The following is a 19,545-nucleotide window of genomic DNA, read 5'->3' as shown; positions in this document are numbered from 1 at the left end:
AAAGCACAAGTCAGAGTAAAGAAACTCTTTATGAATACTATTGCTCATCAGTGCTGGAGGGAACTTATTTTTGTGCTTATGTAGCTGACAAAATGCAGGTCTGGTGCAACAAAACCTGAAAACCTTCTTTGGAAGTTCTGTAAGCTAGGATGCCAGCATCATGGTTTCCATTGCTTGCTTCACCCTCCATCACCCACACTGGGAGTCACATTTATGCTGAGTTATTGACAAAGAAAAAGGATATAATAGTTGCAATCAACTAGAGACTTACAGATTCCTACCCTTAGATTTTAGGACTGTTTTTTTTAGTTAAATCTGAATACCGTGGATGTAAAACCACTTAATATTCAGCAGAACAATATCATGTAAATAGAAAAAAAATCCTTTTAAAGGCATACTTTGCAAAAGCACTGTACTTGAACCTCTGCAAGGCCTGAAGGGTTATGCACACAGGCTTATACACTGGGTTTCTCAACCTCTGTCTGCTACGTGAAAGAACACTGTAATCTGCACCAAATAGCTGTGCAAAAAATGCCCTGAAAAAACATAGTTAGGTAACAAGTCTATGTTAAGAACACACAGATATTCTCAGTCTAGATCCTGGTGTGATCTTAAACAGAGTCTGATGTGGAAGGACCTGCTGACGCTAACATTTTCAGCAGTAGATTATGGAGATTTACAGCTTGTGTTCTTGGTGCATGTGCGCAGTTTTTGTGCTCTTCATGTGCAGCAAGTGTGATATGGGAAACGTTGGGCTCACTCCTCTTGGTCTAATCCGCACTTGCAAATCTGCAAGGATGAACTCAAAGGTGGTAATGCATCATGTGGGAGGGTGGAGTGAGGAGTAATTATCTAAGTTATAATAAATTAATTGTGGCAAGAATAGAACAGAAATAATAGAAAAGATAGTCTAGGGCAAACACCTGCAGTCTGGGGAATTGCTATAGATCGGAGAAAAGGTCATGGAAATACTGAAACAGAAACTGTGTACTGCAGTACGAAACTTAAATATGGTTTTTCAGCTGTGGAATTATAGTGCTTGCAGGACTAAAATTGTACCTAGTTTAACCCAAAGGTGAGTAGTCTTTGGTTGGACCCTTTTTTTTGATAACAAGCAAGTCATCTGCCTTCAGTAGCCACATTTTAGAAATTATACTCTCAGGATTTTTTTTAATAGTATTTCATTCTTTTTTTCAGGCAAAGCACTGTTTCTGAAGGGATAGGAGAAGATAAACTAGATAAATGTATGTCAGCTGCACCCATCTGAATAAACTTGTACCAGCTGAGATGGGTTAAGTTCCCCTGATGTGATACAACTTGCTTTCTGTATACACACGAAAGGACTGAAAGTTGGTGTCATCAATATGATAGGCTTTCTAAATCTTGAAATAATTTTCTACAATTTAGGTCAGAATACTTAGAAGGCAATGATTTGGTAAGATTCACCACATACTTTTGTGATCAGGAGATTTTAAGCACTAACGCTGATGAGCTTTCAGATTATAACAAGGGTTAAACTATTTTTCCCCTTTGTTTTCACAATGCTAGTGAGCAAGCTGTGCAAAGGTATGTGCCATATGTATAAAAATAATTGCAACTCAGCAAAACATTTATAAACATTTTGCTGCCAACACAACTGAGACAGTTGAGAAGTATTAGGGAGTGTGTCTGTATAGACTGAGGAAGACTGGAGCTCAGCTGGATCCCAAGAGGCATAGTATTTGCAGTTGGGCAACTAAAGGCTTAGGTTTTGGATTATATCCCTAGTTTGTTAGTCCTTGTGATTAATGTGTCTCCTGGTTAAATACAGGAAGATGGAAGGTAAAATAAATGAGTAAAATTTAGGAAAGTTTGGAAACAGGGGAATTAGGAAAGGCAGATTGTAAAGCTAACTTCTCTGTGTCTATCTTGCTGTGCAATTGCAGGCTGCTCCTGGATCTCATGAAAAAGTTCAAGCGAGCAGGTAAGATATTGCAGGGAATCACACATAAAGAAAGTGTTTAAATGTACCTAACTGCAGTTAGCATTGTTCTGTTTAAAGCATAAGAGTTCCTCTTTAGGTATCCATGAAAGTTTTAAAATACATAAGTTAGGTTGCTATGACATTAGGCGGTAGTCACCTTGACGGCTGAGGTACTCCTTCTGCTTTTATTCTTGGTTTAACTTGGTGCAAGCAGCCATTTTTCTGTTTGACAGGTATAGATATATTAGAGCAAACAGTCACACAAGAACTGTTAATAAGACAGAGGGCTGGAAGACAGGTACTTGTGACCGTTGACAAGCTCTTGAGGTATTTAACTGGGTGACCGAAAGGTCTTAAAATCAAAGCGATCTAAAAGAGGAAAAACAAATTATGACTTGGTAAATGTCACCTCTGCTGTACGACTGGCTTACCTGAAAATGTAGTGTGCTGAAATGAAGCATAAATGAATTGAGTAAGTCTCCAGCTGGCAGGGGGTAGTAGTGTTTCTGCTTTCTCTGGCAGGTTTTAAATGTCTCAAGCAGTTGGCCTCCTTGCTGAGGTTCAAAGGCTATGAACCTGAGTGCATGTGTATTTTATGTGAAAATACTGGAGGAGCAAAGCCCTGTGTCACAACAGTGAGGAAGAGTGACAGGTGCTCGTTCCCCCAAATCCTTCCTGAGCTGAATGCCTTCTTGAGTTTCTCACTGATGGGATTTTCAGAGGGACTGCTAGGAGTGCCCAGCAGAGACCTGGCACTGAGATAACAAAAGATCCTCAGTTGTGCTGAAACTGTTGCAAATACTCAACGTGAAAGTAAACTTTCTTTGTTTGAATGCTGGTATATGAGCCATTGATATGAGACATACTAGCCCCTAGACTTTGAAAAGCTTTTTGAGTTCAGCCTCCAGAAGTTGACTTTCAGCTGAAGATTTCCTAATCCTTGCAGCAGCTGCAGCTTCAGCACTTAATGAGGGGGGTCTCTTGCTGACCCACTGAACAATGTGTTGCATAGGCAACAAACCCTACATTTGTATGCCTTTTATGTATACATTCTAGAAGAGGGGCTGCACTTGCTTGAGCAATAAGTGATAAATAGCTGCAGAAGATAGTTCAGCATGTAGGGAGCTGTGAAAATGTATTCCGGTTGGGAATGTTGTGACAGCTACGATAAAGATGCGTTACTTAACTACCTTGGAGCATCTGGCTCTTCCCACAGTATACTTTGTTTGGGAATATGATCTCTACAAATAGCTCCTTATTTCATGGCTGAAGAGTAGTAACTGAACACGTTCAGACAAATTTACCATGGAAGTATTGTATTCCTTTTATCTTTAGACAGAGGAAATTCTTCAGGCGATGTTTCTTTTGATCAGTAAATGCCAACCCAGCAGTCTGCTGCTGGCAGTGATGAAGCTGTAGGTATCTGTCTGTTCTGTCTTGACAGTATGGCCTAAAACAGAAATGCATGAAATTCATTTTCCAAATGCCTTGACAATACCAGCCAGGCACGATGGCAGTGAAACTACTTGTGGCAATGGTGCCCTCCTAGATCTAGGGAAAGGTGGGAAGCATGCTCATAGCATACAGCCTGTGGGACGGTCCAAGGATTGTAGCAGGAACCCAGCTAACAAGGAAAAATCCTCATTGTCGAGGGTACAGCTTGCTACATCTTGCCTGCAGAACAGCAGCGCTTCTGCAACTCAGATAAGATTGATGCTGTCACAATAAAAGCGAGGTGAATCATAGACAACGGTCTAAATAGCAGGTGTTCACCTCTCTGGACATGCCTGTAACAAGAATTTGTGATTAATAATCCCTGTTCTTCAGGGAAATATGGATCTTTTTTCTCCAAACTCTGCTGAAGGTGTCAGCCTATTTATGACAAGCAGTCTGCTTTAAGCATGATTATCCAAATTTAACAATTTCATCTAGCTATACGAGATCTTTGTTTTTTTCTAGTCTTACTCTTTCTAAGAGACAGGTATTTGCCTGGTGAGATGCTCTATAAATGGGTAGAGGAAAGTATTATACTAGCCTATCTGAGAATCAGTATGCTCAGACAGACTGGTTACTGTTCTTTCCTGCACCAATACATTGCCAATACTGCTCAGGCAATCTTATTGAGAAGTTTACCCCTCCCAAAGACTTCAGAACCACAGCTGAGTCACAGTTCTGAGTTTACAGTCTCTGTAAACACAAAATGTTTGAAAATCAGAAGGAAAAGGAGAAGAGCAAAATAAATATGCACCATGCATTGTTAAATTATTTAACCTTTATAATAAGGGCTAGGGAGTATATGCTGGTAGTTAAATATTTGACAAGCAATTTCTAATAAAGAGTGAAAATCATGATCTTCTGAACATCTTTGGGGGAAGAAAAAAGAGCAGTGCAGGAGAACCTTCTAGATGATATTTTCTAGTGGGAGTAGTAGGACTGGCAATACTGCTACCACACAAAATCTACTGGTTGAACCACGTGGAAACGATTTGTCTTTTTTTGAATGTAGAACTGCAGCCAGTCATTAACTGTTGATCTGCTTCTTTCACAGTCACAAACCTGCATCTCATGACTAAAGCTGAAGTGAAATCTTAAAAGTTTTGGGATAACAGATGACAAGAATCAGCTGCACAACATAAACTGATTTTGCAGATAAAATCAGTTCTGAACAGATGGTGTTATGTCCTGTTATCTACACTTACATTGGTTGTCAGAAATGTATCAAAATCTGGTACCCAAAAAAATGGGAAAGACGATGGGCACACTGTTACCCATCCACTAAGAGGTGGCATGTATATTAATTGTACTGCAACAAAAGGAAACCACTAACTAGTAAAAGCATGCTAGTTCATTTCAGGATGAGCTGTGGGATCACCTCAAATACACCTTAACTCAGAACCATGTGTGAAACACTTCTGTCACAGAATAGTGAAAATGTGCTTCATGGTATGTGATGGAAAGGACCCAGTACCTCAGACTGGTGCACTCAAAACTCACAGGAGAATTGGGCACCGGAGAAAATGTAGCCCTTGACCATCCCACATTATCTCACCTTGGTTGGGCATTTTAAATATATGATCTGTGTTGCTGGTTTTGAGAGATGACCTGCCATGATATTGGGGTCACTGATTGTGTTTTAGTACTCAGAGTCCTTAATATCCTAGATGAAAGAGGAAATCAACTGTGAATACAATGAAAAGCATTAAAACAAAACTGTTTTATTTTTATCAATGGAGCAGCATATTCAAGCTATTTTAGGATTCAAAGATATCAAAGTTAGGAACTCTTGGTCAGACAACAGAAACATCACAGTTCAGACACCTTTGCAGAACTGGAAGTTGCTTCTTGTGGTTAAAATCGTGTGTGCTATAAATACAAAAGCTGAAAAACTGTGAATTTATACTGACTGTGAACAGAAACAGAGTGATAAAGAGCTTTATATTAATCTGGATTTCCCTTTCAGATTGTTAGAGCCAACATGGCCTATTTTCAAGGACCTTGCAAGACCTACTTATCTGTGGCTGTAGACAAATATTGCTTGGCACTTTCAATTGTGACTATATTTCCATTTCAAAACCCCATGGATAGCACTTGGTCACTCTTTTTGTGATTGTGTCTTGTACTTGACATAGCCTGAAATCATACTTAAAGCCTACACTTAAAGATATTACACTTTCCTCTTGCCATGTGAGAATACCCTATGTACTATATACGCATATCTGCATATGACAGACCCTCCCTTACCTCAACTAGCTGAATATATTGTCATCTGTAATAGCAGAAAAACTGAGGGTGAGACATCCTGTGTTCGCTAGATGGCTCTTGAATATTGATGATGAAAACACAGGTGGGAATTAAAGTTATGTCAAGCCACGGTAGACGTAAAGCAGGTGGGATTTTTCATAGGAAGTGTAACTCATCCTTGGAAGGGCTTCTTGAGACTTGTGACAGATTCACTCAATATTTCATGACTTCCAGCAGCTGGAAGTGCAAAGCTGGAGAGATGCACATTGGTTCACAGGTTTCTGAAGGGGAGTTGCAGCTCAGGGCTCAAACAGTGGACAGCATTGACCCCTTGTTGATCAAAACACTGTAGCAGAACTATAGGTATTGAACTTTGCGATACTGAATATTACAGTTCAAGGCTATATGGAAGGAAGACTGTATTAGACACCCAAGCAATAACCTCACTCTGGGAGTTTCCAATAGCATTACAAAGCTGTGTCCAGGATTTAATCTGCAGCACAGACCAGGCTCTAAGGATGTCAAATTAGACACATTTCTTACATACTGCCTAAAATAAATGTGTTTGTACAGGCTCATGTAGATAGACAGAATAAGACAGTTCACTCAGTTTTCTTGTCATACAACCAGTTCATTGGATGTCAGTGCTACCACTTCTGGTGATTAAACACCATCAGTTAAAATTATAATGGATTTAATAATAGAACTACAGATATATAATTTCTATAATAATAATGAAATAAACCTCTTAATCTCTTAAGTAAACTTGGAGGCTGAGAGGAAGGACTTAAGTAGACACCTGGAATTTCATAATGACTTTTATGTCACCTTAGTGAAAATACCTTTATTCTACATGTATCCTTGCCAAAAGGTAGAAACAAGTTTGCACATTTAAGAAATCACAATATGGAATTGAGACCTGAGAAACCATTGCACCTTAAAATAGAGAGGGGAACTGGTTAATCTAACCAAAATGGAGGGAAGAGTTTGCCATAGATTTAAATTGATTGGAGTTGAGAGGAAGTTAAAGAGAGTTTCAAAAAGAGTCTTTTCAGAAAGACAGGTGTTTTGATTGAATGTCTGTCTACAAACCTGATGAAGCAAAAGATAAATTTCAACTAACAGAGAAGAGGAGGTGTGTGCTGTGGCTTTACCTGCACCTTTTGTGTTTACAGTCCAGGTCCTGTTGCTGCCCAGACTGTGCTGAGCTGCAAGTGATTTCTGTTGTGAGCGTGTTGTGTTGCAAAATGATGGACTGTTACAGGAATAAAAATTTATTCTGGCATTGCCAAACACAAGACACAGAAAGGAAAGAATACATTAACTAGAGTGCAGGTGGGATGGGCTAAATGGGTATGGAGCTGTGCAGGGTGGCAGGAGGAAGCCCCTTGTGATTATAACATTAGCTTAAGGCTAACCCCACATATTGAGCTGTCAAATCTGAGAGAAAAGACACATATGAACTCATTTTTCTATTTGATGGGCCACGGTGGGATTGAGGAATGAAAATGAAAAGTGAAATTAGATTCAACCAGCAGTACTTTGGAGGTAATGCAGTAAAAATTGAAAGGGTGCTAGCAGCCTTTAGGAAAGAGATGGCGTTCAGAAACACAGGCCATTATTTGTGTTAGTTGAAGTGTCTCTATTTATGTGATTCTACCTTTTTCTCTGACATGCTTATTCCTATGGTAGGTTAAGATATTAACTGCCTTTGTAGCTGGTAAGAATGTTTGCAAGCATAAAAGCATCAAAATAATACAGTAACTAATCAAACAACAGATAATGAACAAGAGGAGCAAGTCTACTTTTGGAGAAGTTAACAAAAGGTGGCAAAATTATGCTAATTTTGTGAAACTGACAATGCTTTTACTGACACGTAATGGAAAATTGGTATAATCTCAACAAGTACCTTCAAACGAATGTTTTGATTGGTTGCTCAATGAAGTCTTTATCATTTTCTTATTGTCAGCCATTAGAAAACATTAAGCCTTGCAGTGGTTGATACATTCTTATCCTCAAAATGATTTGGACCATTCGTAATTTATGCAAGTTCTGGAATGTTATGTAAAAATATAATTTTAAGTCCTCAAGTTTAAGCTGTAGTGAAAAATGAACACAATTTATTTTAGGAAAAGCAGTAATTAATGAGATATCTTATTTGATTTTATCTAATTTTTATTAGATAAAATAACTGGATGTCCCTTCTTCACTTCCTCAAGCAACCTTCTTTTTTAAACTGAGAAAATCCTCTTACAAGTGATTGGTCATATTCACATTCTGCATAGAATTTCCCCAACTTGTTAATGGGGACATGGAATCAGTATTTACTTGAAGAGATACTCCTGAGATTATCTATATATTAGAAGTAAAGATTCACAGTTTGTTGTATTGAAGTTTGTTGTATTAAATTATTTAGATAAACTAATAACGGAAAAAAGAACTGGGGATTTCGGGTGAAAGTGAAGAGCCAGATGTCACTAATGCTCACATTGTTCTGCCACTTGGTAGTTTTATTACAGCTGGTCTTAGGAAAATTTCCTCTAAATATCCAGTCTGAAGTGAAAAATCAAGTAACTTTCTTGAGCACTGTAATTAAGATGATGTCTTCACCATTGCCTTAATCTATACAAAGTAGACATCTGCTTGACAATGCTTGCATTATTTACACTGAAGATGATTCCCCCAGTTCAGACCAGACCCTCTTTTACCATGGACGTGGTGGCAAGACAAAAAAAATATTTCATTTATATAAGTGAATTAGTGCATCATTGAAGTCTGTTATTTTGCATCTTTTCTGCAGTTTTGTGTTTGTTCTGAGTAGGTTAAATAACAGCTGCTGGAAACTGTGGTTATGATTTGGAAAAGATAATAGAGTAATACAGTGTATGTTTTCAATAGATCAGCTCAGCTGCTTGCTGTTCAAGGCTGGGAAATGAAAAGTGGTAATCTGTTTTTCCGCATTTATTCTCCATTTTGTTAGTAAAAGTTGCATCTGAAGAGCTGAACAAATTGCAACCATCTTGTCAGATAGTGTTCCAAAATATGGGCGGGTACCCAGCTTCCCTCGTGGTTTCAATGATAACTTTAGGCTTGGAGCTATTTCAGTAGATGCCCTATTTAAATGAATATACAGCTGAGAGTGGAAAAAGAAGGTGTAAACTGCCGGTGTTAACCCTAAGTGGGTTCATCTGAAAATTGTTTTCTTATGAAATTTATCAGACCCCACAGTTTACCTTGTATTCCAGGCTTTCTTATTCATACCTGCTAGACTTTCTGATCACTCCTCACTAACTGTAAAAAACAACAGAGAGGATATAATTAAGCTTTAACAAGGGAAGCAAGACTGTTGAATTTGAAACCTGAAAAAGGAGAGACTGAGCTGGTAGGGGAAACCAGACAAGAAATCTACTTCATTGCAGACCACAAAATGCTCAGTCAGATGTATTAAACCCCGTAAACACCACCAAGCCCTGGCTAGAAAGTTTGTTCTTGATTTTCTCTCAGTAAAAGAAACACTCATTACACATGTTTTGTGCCTATTCCCTAGCTGGCAAATGTACTGCCTGGCTGTTCAGTCCTTGTTGTCACTGCTTTACTCTGGCTCTTGGAAGACAGATTAGGAATTAAAACATGATTCTTCTTGGTCCTGGTGTAATCTGGAATAGAGCTTTGGAAGGAAATGTTCGGTACTACTAGCCCTGTTTAAATAAGCTTTACTTTTTTCACATCAGAAGTTAAAGATATTCAGGCACCCACACTTTTAAGCTTGCCTAGGTGTGATGTCGCCCTTAATTAAGGTTCCAAATTCACTGAGATATTCAGATTATCACAAAAACTAGTAGCTCAGTTCCTGATAGGCAATTGAATAACATTTACCAAAATTGGAACCCAAAATAGTAAAAGCTTTTTTGCCTTTTAAAATAATAATTCTCATGGTTAATACAACATTGGATCAAATTCATTTTTCATTTCAGAGACAATGGACCCCAACAATTTTTTGCAAAGAATAGGTATTTCAAGGTTCAACTAGGAAAGAGTACCATTGCACCAACTTCTGACTTACTGCCCTCCTATGCTATACACTGAGACTACCAGTCTGTAATCATTTTATACACAGTGCTGTATTTATCAAATATAAATCATTAAAGTTATGCAATTAATATTTCCTTGTACAGTACCATACTTGCAGCTGGTAGTAGTCATAGCTAACAGATTTAGAGCTTTACTTTTTTTTTTTTTTTTTTTATTAAGAGAAAAAGGGGAACTGACAGTGCTGTCATATCTGTTAGTACTACCTGGACTGCCTATATTCTGTCACTCTGAAGAAAGTATGCCATTGGCAGCCCAGAAACTTGCTCTCCCTGCATGATCATTGAAAGGGGTTTGACTATCACCTCGCTCTGTAAGACTGGGTACAGATCAGAAATCTGGCAGTGAAAAATATTAATTTTTTGATGGGAAGCAATGTTCATTCTTAATGCTTTTTACAGTAGATTGCATTGAAATGAGGAAGTGAAAAGCTGTACTAAGTAATTTTTAAGATCTCAGTTATTAGTATTACAGAAAGCTCCTCTAGATGTAGAGAAATTCAAATCAAAGCTCAGTTACTTTGAAGACTGGAGTAATTATAGAGCACTGCTTAAGATAACCTACAAAAGCACTTGTTCTTCAGTTATTTTTTTGTAGCTTTTGAGCTCTGATTCAGTTACAGCTGGTCTGTAATGGAAACAACAATGTTGGCTCATTTTTTTACTTGTGGAAAGACTTATCCAAAGCTGGCGAACTCCTAGATGAAAGTGGATTTAAGAGAAGTGGGAAGACATCACAGCTTCTCAAATGTGAGCAATAGTAGTGCAGGCTTCCCCCTTGCTGCTGCAATAGAGCATTGTTTTTGGCGGTGATGTCTGCAAACCACCACTCCTCATCAGTCCTCCGGTCCTCCATGCTGGGATGGGCTATGAGTATGCTAGTTACTCAAGAGTATTTCCTAGTTTATATTTATCCATAGTTTGGCCAGTTTAACTTTCTGTAGGCATAAACCCCGAGTAGAAGGTGAAGGTGTCTGTGACATTTTCTTTTTCTACTTGAGGCTGTGTTGGCTGAAGCAGCCCTGACTGACTGCATTGGGATCAGCAAACTAATCTAGATGGAAAACAATGGAAGGGAAAAAGTGGCTCATTTTCAAGATTGTTGCCGATCATGAGGAGAGAGCAAGTTGCCACAGTCCCAGTGAAACAAAGTGTATCCCAAAGTGGGAGTCTCAATCTACTCCCAGCGCCAGTTCAGGTCTTGCTGCCAAACCCTCCTTCTTGTGTCTCTGGTCAGCTTTGAAAAATCAGGATGTCCAGTTACTTTGTTAAGGATGTTGACTCTCAGTTGCAGCTGGGAAAGTATTAATGGCCCTTTGGCCCAGAACTGGTCAAATACACTGATGCACAGTTTTAGTGTGATGGCTTTTGCACATGCACAAGTCCACTGTGCAGGCAGGAAAATGTAGGTACTCCATAGCAATGAAGTTGTTAAAAATAGGTGAAAAGAGAGGCTGGGAGAGAAAAGGAAATTATCTTGCTTTGGATTCCTGTGACTTTTCCTTTTCTCAGAAAAAGGCAATAACTTTGGAAGAAGGAAAACAAACGTAAGCTGCTGATGACATTTCAAAGTTGTTTGTCAGTAAGAAGGTACCTGCAAGCTGATCTTTAGCAATTCTGTAAGTAGCAAGTAATTTTCATTTGTAATATCTCAGTTTACTGAGTTTAAGATGTGCATTGATCTCGTTTTTATTTTTATGGTATGCTGCAAAACGCTTTAACCACTACCTTGCAGACACATAAATCAAAACTAATATATAAAATTACTTAAAGGCAGCACAGTTAAGGGGGCTGTCCTGAAAAACTGCAGCTGTGGCCTTTCTTATAGCTAGTAAAGTCTACTTATTCAACACATACACACTTTCACCTCGCTAAGATGTTAAATTTAAAACTTCTTAAGCCTTTAACCCTCTTTTGGAAAATTTTAGTCTGATAAGCATCAACTGCAAACACTCTGCCAACTATGCAAACATTGTGATTACAATAAACATATTGCAATCAAAGGGTAACTGAATATTTCCTAACATAAAATCTTCTATAAACCCAGATGTCATAAATTTCCATAGCAGACAAATGCTTAACGATTGACAGTGAGGTACTGAGTGAACTTGGCTGAAGTGTTGACAGACTAGTATAAGTGAAAAGAATTAAGTTCAGTGGTCTTGGACTTCTCTAATGGGGTGCTACTAGTAGGTCTGATTGATCTGCGGTACTTGAAAAGGTACATACAGCCTCACTAATTTGCAAGTAATAAATTGCACTTCCACTGGGTGAAATAGTTCACTCCTGCTCTTGTTCAAGCAAAACAATATGAATTCCGACTTTGTCAGTAATATTACATCTCTGCTCCACATTCTAATTGACACAGATGTCACACCTTTCTCTACACCTCAGGGCTGTTCAACTCTGCAATATGATGGGTGGGTACTTCTATTACTTTTAGAGAAAGTTCGGCATAGATAGTGGCAAGCAGCTTGATCATGCTGTCCCACATATGGAAATACTAACATTGGGGTGTTTGATCACTGGCTTTAAAAAACAACAAAAAGTCTTATTCCAATGTACTAATTTCTCATGCATGTAAGGAGAATGCTGGGCTCAGTTATGTCAGTTTATTAATCTATTGCATATCAACACGTGTCAAATAATATGCATGTATAAATAGGGATAAGACAAATTACTTATTAAATTAACAATTTTTTAGATGAAAGTTTTAGACTATGGAATATTAAAACTTGTTTGAGCTATCTTTCCTTCCATGGTGTGTTCAAACTACACTGAAGAAATGACTCATTTTGTATTTTGACTTTACTTAGTTCAGTTAGCTGTTTTGTTTTCAAAGAATTCTGCTTAAAGACATTTTATCAGTTTAATTTGGTAACATATTAAGGATTTGATGATACTTGGATAATCTTCTCTGCCTGGCAACATGGCTGAGGAGCAAATGACTGGATAAAATTAAAAACTCAAGGAACATTCAGGGAAGAAAAAGTAGTTTCATTGCAGGAAGATAGAAATCAGGTATAGCTTCAACAATAATTTTCAAACTAATCCTTATGAAAATCTGTTTAATTAATGTATACAAAGAACGAGGTGGACTGCACCTATCAAACAAAATGTATCCTTTGAAGTGAGACAATTTCTTACCCTGAGTATATTAGTGAGATTCTGAAACCCATACATTAAAAAAGCAGCACACTACAGATACTGGCTATCAAAAGGAGTTACCAAGAAACACTTCAAACTACCTTGCTCTTAAAAATCTTCTTACATTGCTACTTACAGCTGCTATCATACATAATTAGTTGTGCAAACTGTCCTACTGTCGGCATCTGATAGCTCATATCACAGTGGATAACTGCTTAAAAACCATTCATAGCTTGTGACCTGAAAGCTTTCAGAAAACATGCATAAAATTCAGCCTATGTTTTGTCACTCTACCTCCACAGCCGCGGAGAGCTACACACATTTTAAAGAGACAGAAGGAATGGGAGAGGGACAAGTGTGGGACCAAGCAAAAAGCAGTCCACAGATGAGGTGTGAAAGGCATTTATTTTCGGTTGGAACTGTGGGGTGAAGTTTTACCATATTGTGCACTTAATATAATGGAAAGCATTTAAATTGCAGCAGAGCACCAATCTGCTGTGCAATGCAGTTGCTGATACAAAAACACTTCATGAGCTTCTGTTGGTATTGGTGCATTTTGTATGCATGAAGCCATCAGTGTCTACATGGGTAGCATTCTGATAAAGCTCCTAGTAAACGCTTAATTATCATCTGCAAGACTGTGAATAAAATGAAAGGTCACTAAAGATCACAGGTGCAAGGCTAGCCTACCATAAAATAGGAGAGAGATTCCTTAAAGCCTTGTTTCTTACTGATATTTTTGGTTTGTTGGCTATCTTACCCTGACGCATCCCTGTCTCTCCTATTTTGGGGGCACTGAGTGTTTTGGCTACAAGGACTGAAGTTCAGAGAACAGGGGTAGTGTGCCCACTTTGGAGGCTGCTGTGCCTTATCCCACCTGGGTCAGCCACACATGTGTTGGATGTGGGGCTACAGCAACAGACTCGGGACAGCAGAGGTAGCCAGCACGGCTCTGTTCCCTTCCTGCTCCCCCCATGGGGACAGTAGACATTGAGTACAAGCCCAGCTTGACCACACTGCTCCCCTTCACTGGGTCTTACAGGCTGTGGGACACCCTTGCTCTTCTGGCAGGGACCAGCCCTGGCAAGGGGAAGTAGCAGAGAACAAGGTGGGTTACCCCATGCCTAGAAAGATAGCTCCAAGATTTGTGGGACAAAAGTGAAAACCTTAACAGGGAGGATTCTGGAGGTTGTTGGCCCTCTTGCCATGCTTGGGAAAGTGCCAGGTGCACCCAAATGACTTGGCTTTACCCACATGAGGAACAGTTTTAAAATAATGGCTTGGGAACACATGATGAGAAAAGCTTTCTGGACTGATTGGCTTGACCAGTCTCAAGTGGCTCAGGTGAGTGAATATAATGAATGATCTTTGCTAAGCTGTAATCAATGTTTATTTTGTAAAATAAAAGTCTAATGTGAAAATGAATTTTAGATTAACAGAGCTTCTTGTCTTTTTCACTTCCACTGTTTTTTATAAGATATTTTTTCTCAATATAGTAAGAGGAAAAGAAAGAATGAAAGACAAGATTAATACAAATGGAAACAATGGTAATTCACTTACATGCAAAACTACAGCCATAGAAGGAGGAGGGATGTAGCTTTGGGTCCTTATACTATTTTACAGTAGATGAGGTACTGGGAGTGGGTGTATCTGAAATGTGGAATCTTCCTTCTTCCCTAGAGCCCAGTGCTTTGCTTATTACTATAATATTGTTTTGTTTGCAAATATTTTAAGAATTGTGTTATGGCTCTGAGTACACCAATAGGTTTTAATTGCCCTGATCAACCTCACCAGGGGTGGGGGTGCTGGTGCCGCTCACAACCTCACCCTGCCCAGGAGCCCTACTTCAGGTCAGCCCCAGGCAGCAGTCCTTCTTTTAAACTGCTAGTGCCCAGCTGTCTTCTTAAGATGTTGTTTGTCTCCTTGTGTTGGTATTAAACCTGACTGCCTATGTCTGGTTATCACTGGACTGTTAATGGCATCTGCTGCTCTCTGTCCTGATTAGCTCACCCAGGTCAGACTCGTTGGGATAGTGCCCTGTGGATGATGGTACTGCTTGTGCTGGGGTCACCTGTGGCTTCCAGTTCATCTGTTCTTGTGGGCTGACCCACTTCTGCGTCTCTATGATAGACTGTCAACAAGGATCCTAAACATGAGTAAGGTTTTGTGTTTTCTTTCTAAGTATGCTGTATGTATTTTGTTTTTAATACACTTTGAAATGCATGTAGTCAATAGTCTTCCTTAACCTAAAAGAATTTTAAGTGACTTCAAGGCTTTAACCAAATGAAATATGGTTTATTTGGGGCTGCCTACAATCTCCTGTGGGTAAGCAGCTGCTCTGCCCTTTCAGACTCCTGAGGCTGACTGCATTATGCGTGTGCTTCTGACAATAGCAACTGGGGAAGCAACAGAAAACTCAAACCAAACATAAGGTGTTTTATGTTCTGATTTTGTGCTTGATTCAGAAGCTTCCATGACTTTGGCTACACTCCATGCTTGGTGCTGTTATCAAGGCAAGCTGCACCATGTGCATAATGCCAAGATGCTGTCAAAATGCTCACCAGTAACACCGATGAAATAGTATTTAACCCACATAATAATAGCTTTATATATACCTAATATTTTTAAATCCCAAAAGGAAAATAATTTAGATATTTTGTATAAGTATTTCAAAACTTTCTTGCAAAATTTTACTTGTGCAAAGATTTTGGAAGTACAGAATACTTTGGTTTAAGACACTGATTGTGGAGCAATTGCTCGAGGAAATGAAATGTGTTCAACAAAGAGTTGTGATAACTTCCTGGGAGCTTACTGTAGAGGAATGAGTACTTGTGTCCCTATTGTTCATTGTCCTATGGCTCTTCTAAGAAAGCTTTCATTTTTTTAAGCAGCACTTTGAGCGAAGTCTTTCAGGGAGCCTTCAGTCCAGTTTTGTTTTCCTTTGAGGGAATCTCTTGAAGGAGTCTGCTATCTGATTTCCTCACTGGAAACCTTATGAGATCCTTTCTTATACATTCTGAGAGAGCCCATCTTTTGTTTGCTTTTATTTTTCTTAAACACTGTTCTGAAGCTGAGTTACAAGTATAAAAACAGACGGCTTGGGAGGACAATGTACATTAACACACAAAGCCTCAAGCATGAAATCGGATCCATAGTGTTTTTTCAGGTATGTGATTTTTCTTAAGACACCAACAGAAGTTCAGTTGCTTTAAGATCTGCAGGGAGCTTTTGTGAACATACGGCTTCTTCAGGCTGAATATGCTGCTTAATCATGTGTTGCATAACGGCATTGATCTGCAAAGATTTGAAACGAGCTTTCTCTTACTTGTGTTGTGAATTGAAAAATGTTGGGTGGTTACCATAAAGGGCTATCTAAAGCAATCACAGAGGTCACTCACAACACAGGGTGGCTCATCAGTCTCTGCTGTCTGAAATCAACCCACAATTTTATTTATGTAAGTGTAGATGACTCAAATGAACTGCAATATGAAGAACCGATCATGAAGGTCAGAACCCATAAGAGGAATTCCCCTCCCCTTCCTTGCTCTTACACAAATTTTTTACATCTCAAATTATCGTTTGCCTTTGGAATTGTGTAATTCCTCCTTAATTAATATATTAAACAAACTTCTATCTTGAGAGAATAGTTTAAGGTAGATGCACAAAAAGCCTACATGTTGGTTTATGTCTCTGATGTAGAAAGAGAGAATTCTCTTGTTTGTTTTTTTCCAAGCCTGTCAAATCTTCAAACACAGCACAAATTAACTTTTAAAGCATATTCAGGAATTTCTGTGCTACAGGAAGAAGTGCAAGGAGGATGTTTTAGGAAAAATAAAACCAGTACACTTGCAATTCTGTGTTTAAATCAAATAAGCTGAAGTATCTAGAGTAGCTACACAGATTAATTAATGGAAGTCACATGCACGTCCCACACAAAGGAACAAAAGCATATGCATCAACCTTCAGATTTCATAAGCTTTAAGTACACAAGGAATTGCATGGGGCTGCTGAAAACTCTGTTCTACTCTGAGTATTGTATACAGGCACAAGAGTTTAAAATAGCTGTTTTGAACCTGCAGGAAAGTATATGCTGTTTAAGAAATATTTCAGTTGTAGGTGACAATGAAAAACAACTTTGCTGTCTTATCTGCATTCTTCTGAAGAATATTCTGATGAATTTTAGGTATTATTTTAGTAATTTTATACTTAAAACCAAACAAATAGATTGTCTAATAATGTAATTCTGGATTTCCCTGGAAGAAGATGTTTTCTGTGTTGCTATAAAGACACTGAGTATTGATTCTAGGTAGCACCTTGATATATTAATCTTTTTTGTTTCTTCCACTGCAACAAAATTCAATAGATATGTGGTGATCCTTTGACCTGTGACCTTCCCCTTGCTTGTAATTTAGAGCAATTACAACTCTTAGACTATAATTTTAATCTTAAATATAAAATAGTGATAAGGTAATTTCCAATTATATTAATTTTTCAGCTTTGTGTATAACACTTGTCTAGGTCTGAATATGTTCCAAGCCTTAACTCTAATAGCACTTACTGATGTTTTCATACTTGTAAAAATGTCAATGCAACTGAGGAAATTAATATTTAGGATTAGTACATGGATTATGAAATTGTATGTGTCTACTTCATGCAGATAAAAGTAATCATGTGGAAAAACTGTCCTGGGGGAATACTGTATAACAGTTTCCTGTTTCTGAAGTGTCTTAAGTGTTTTAAATTTAAAATGCTTTCTGATTGCAGTAAGATGCATTTATTTTCCAGTTTTGTAGGTTACTGCAAGTAGCTCTTCTCAGAAGTAAAACACATGGTATCTTCAGCTCTGTTCAGATCTGTATGTGTCTACTTAGGCTGTGAAGTAGTGAGTAAGCAATGTCATTTTAATTCAGCCAATCCTAAAATCATTCCTATCTGTCAATAACTCATTCAAAACAAGTTTATCTCTCTCACTCCTTACTGAACTATTTTTCCTTTGCTATTTTGTCCTTAGGTGTGTGAGCACTACTCATCTCCCTGTCTACTATAATACTTCTAAAACTGCTGTAAACCCTGTATTATTAGGTATTTTAACTTTAAAGATTTAATGTTCCCCATGAATAGTGAGAGCAAAGAAAAAAATCATTAATGTGCTACAGGCTACACAATTGTTAATAATTGCAGGTTGTTAAAAGTACCTGCAAAATTACATGTCTGTGATTTCCTTAAATGCTCTTTATAAATATTAGGAGATCACAGTATTTTCTAAATCTTAATTTGCTCAGTTATGCCAAGGCAACGGGTATAATGATAGTCTTTGAAAATGCATGTTCATTGAAATATAAGAATGTAGTTTCATTTTTTTTGCTAGTGTATAATGCTCACCTGTGAGTGCTGAGAGACACACTAGGGTTTGCTGTATAAGGAACAGGCTAGTATAAAGTTTCCTTTGAAACTGAAGCAGAGTTTATCTTGCCTCCATGTGAATCTATTTCTTGAAACTAATTTGCTTCCTGGGTCTTAAATTTTGGTCTTGGTTTTTGGAGCCTCAATATGTATCTGAAATACAAATACCTCTAAATCTTTCCTGTTTGTAACCACATCGTGCCAAGTGATAAGGACAATTATACATCAAAAATGTAAACTTTTAGGGTTGAGTCAGTTAGACATGAGGGTTGCTGTAGGAATATTAGACCTTTCCTTTCCATTTGGCACTGACACCCAGCATGGTATGTGAGGTTGTCAACACGTTTGGTTAATGGATTTGGTAGCAGGTGGGAGAACAGACCATTGAGGGCTGAAGCAGCTTGAGTTGTCTGTGATGCTGTCCCAGAGAATCAATTATGTATTAGAATCACACAGTACACAATAGATTTTTTTAGTCAATAACAATAAAAATTCTCAAAGCTAAAACAATGGTTGTTTTTTTGGAGACACTGTCAGAGCTTGCAGATCAATTTTGTGTTTGTGTGGAAATGGGAGGTCTTAAGGGGCTGACGCATTCACTGGGTATAGTGGAAGAAGGTGCCCAATGAAGATTGGATGCTTCAAGAGGTTCAGTATGTGGTTAGAGGAGCTGGACAGGAAGCCTGAACAAAGCAGATCTTTTCTGATGCAAAATTTTTTACTTGACTTCAGTGTCATTGATAATCACTTAAAGTTTGTAAGACTACTTCCTCTTGTTAATATGTGAAAGATCTAATAGCAGTTCTTAATATCACAAAAGAAAAAATAAGTCTGGTTTTCTTGTGCTTCCAGTATTTGAAAATATTTTGCTCTTCCTCTGACATCTTAATTAAAAATTGCAGCAATATATAAAAAATAACTTTACTAAATAAAAATGGACATAATGGTATGAACATATTGCACAGGCACTTTACCTCATAAATAATCACTAACAAAAACTTATACGGTGGTGGTACCTGGTGGTGGTCCTTTCAGTAGGTCTGTTTCCTACAAAGAGAGCATATCTTATACAACTCAACAGGTTCCAAAATGGTTGAGTAGTATGAGAGAGAGCAAGTTGAATTTGGATGGCAAGTACATAGGTGACAATATGTTGGGTCTTTTTGTTCTGCAGCTTCCTTTTCTGTATGTTAAATAGTTAAC

The sequence above is a fragment of the Strix uralensis genome, chromosome 2 (genome assembly GCF_047716275.1).
Source record: "Strix uralensis isolate ZFMK-TIS-50842 chromosome 2, bStrUra1, whole genome shotgun sequence".
In the NCBI taxonomy this organism is placed as follows: domain Eukaryota; kingdom Metazoa; phylum Chordata; class Aves; order Strigiformes; family Strigidae; genus Strix; species Strix uralensis.
This window is presented reverse-complemented; position numbering follows the sequence as displayed.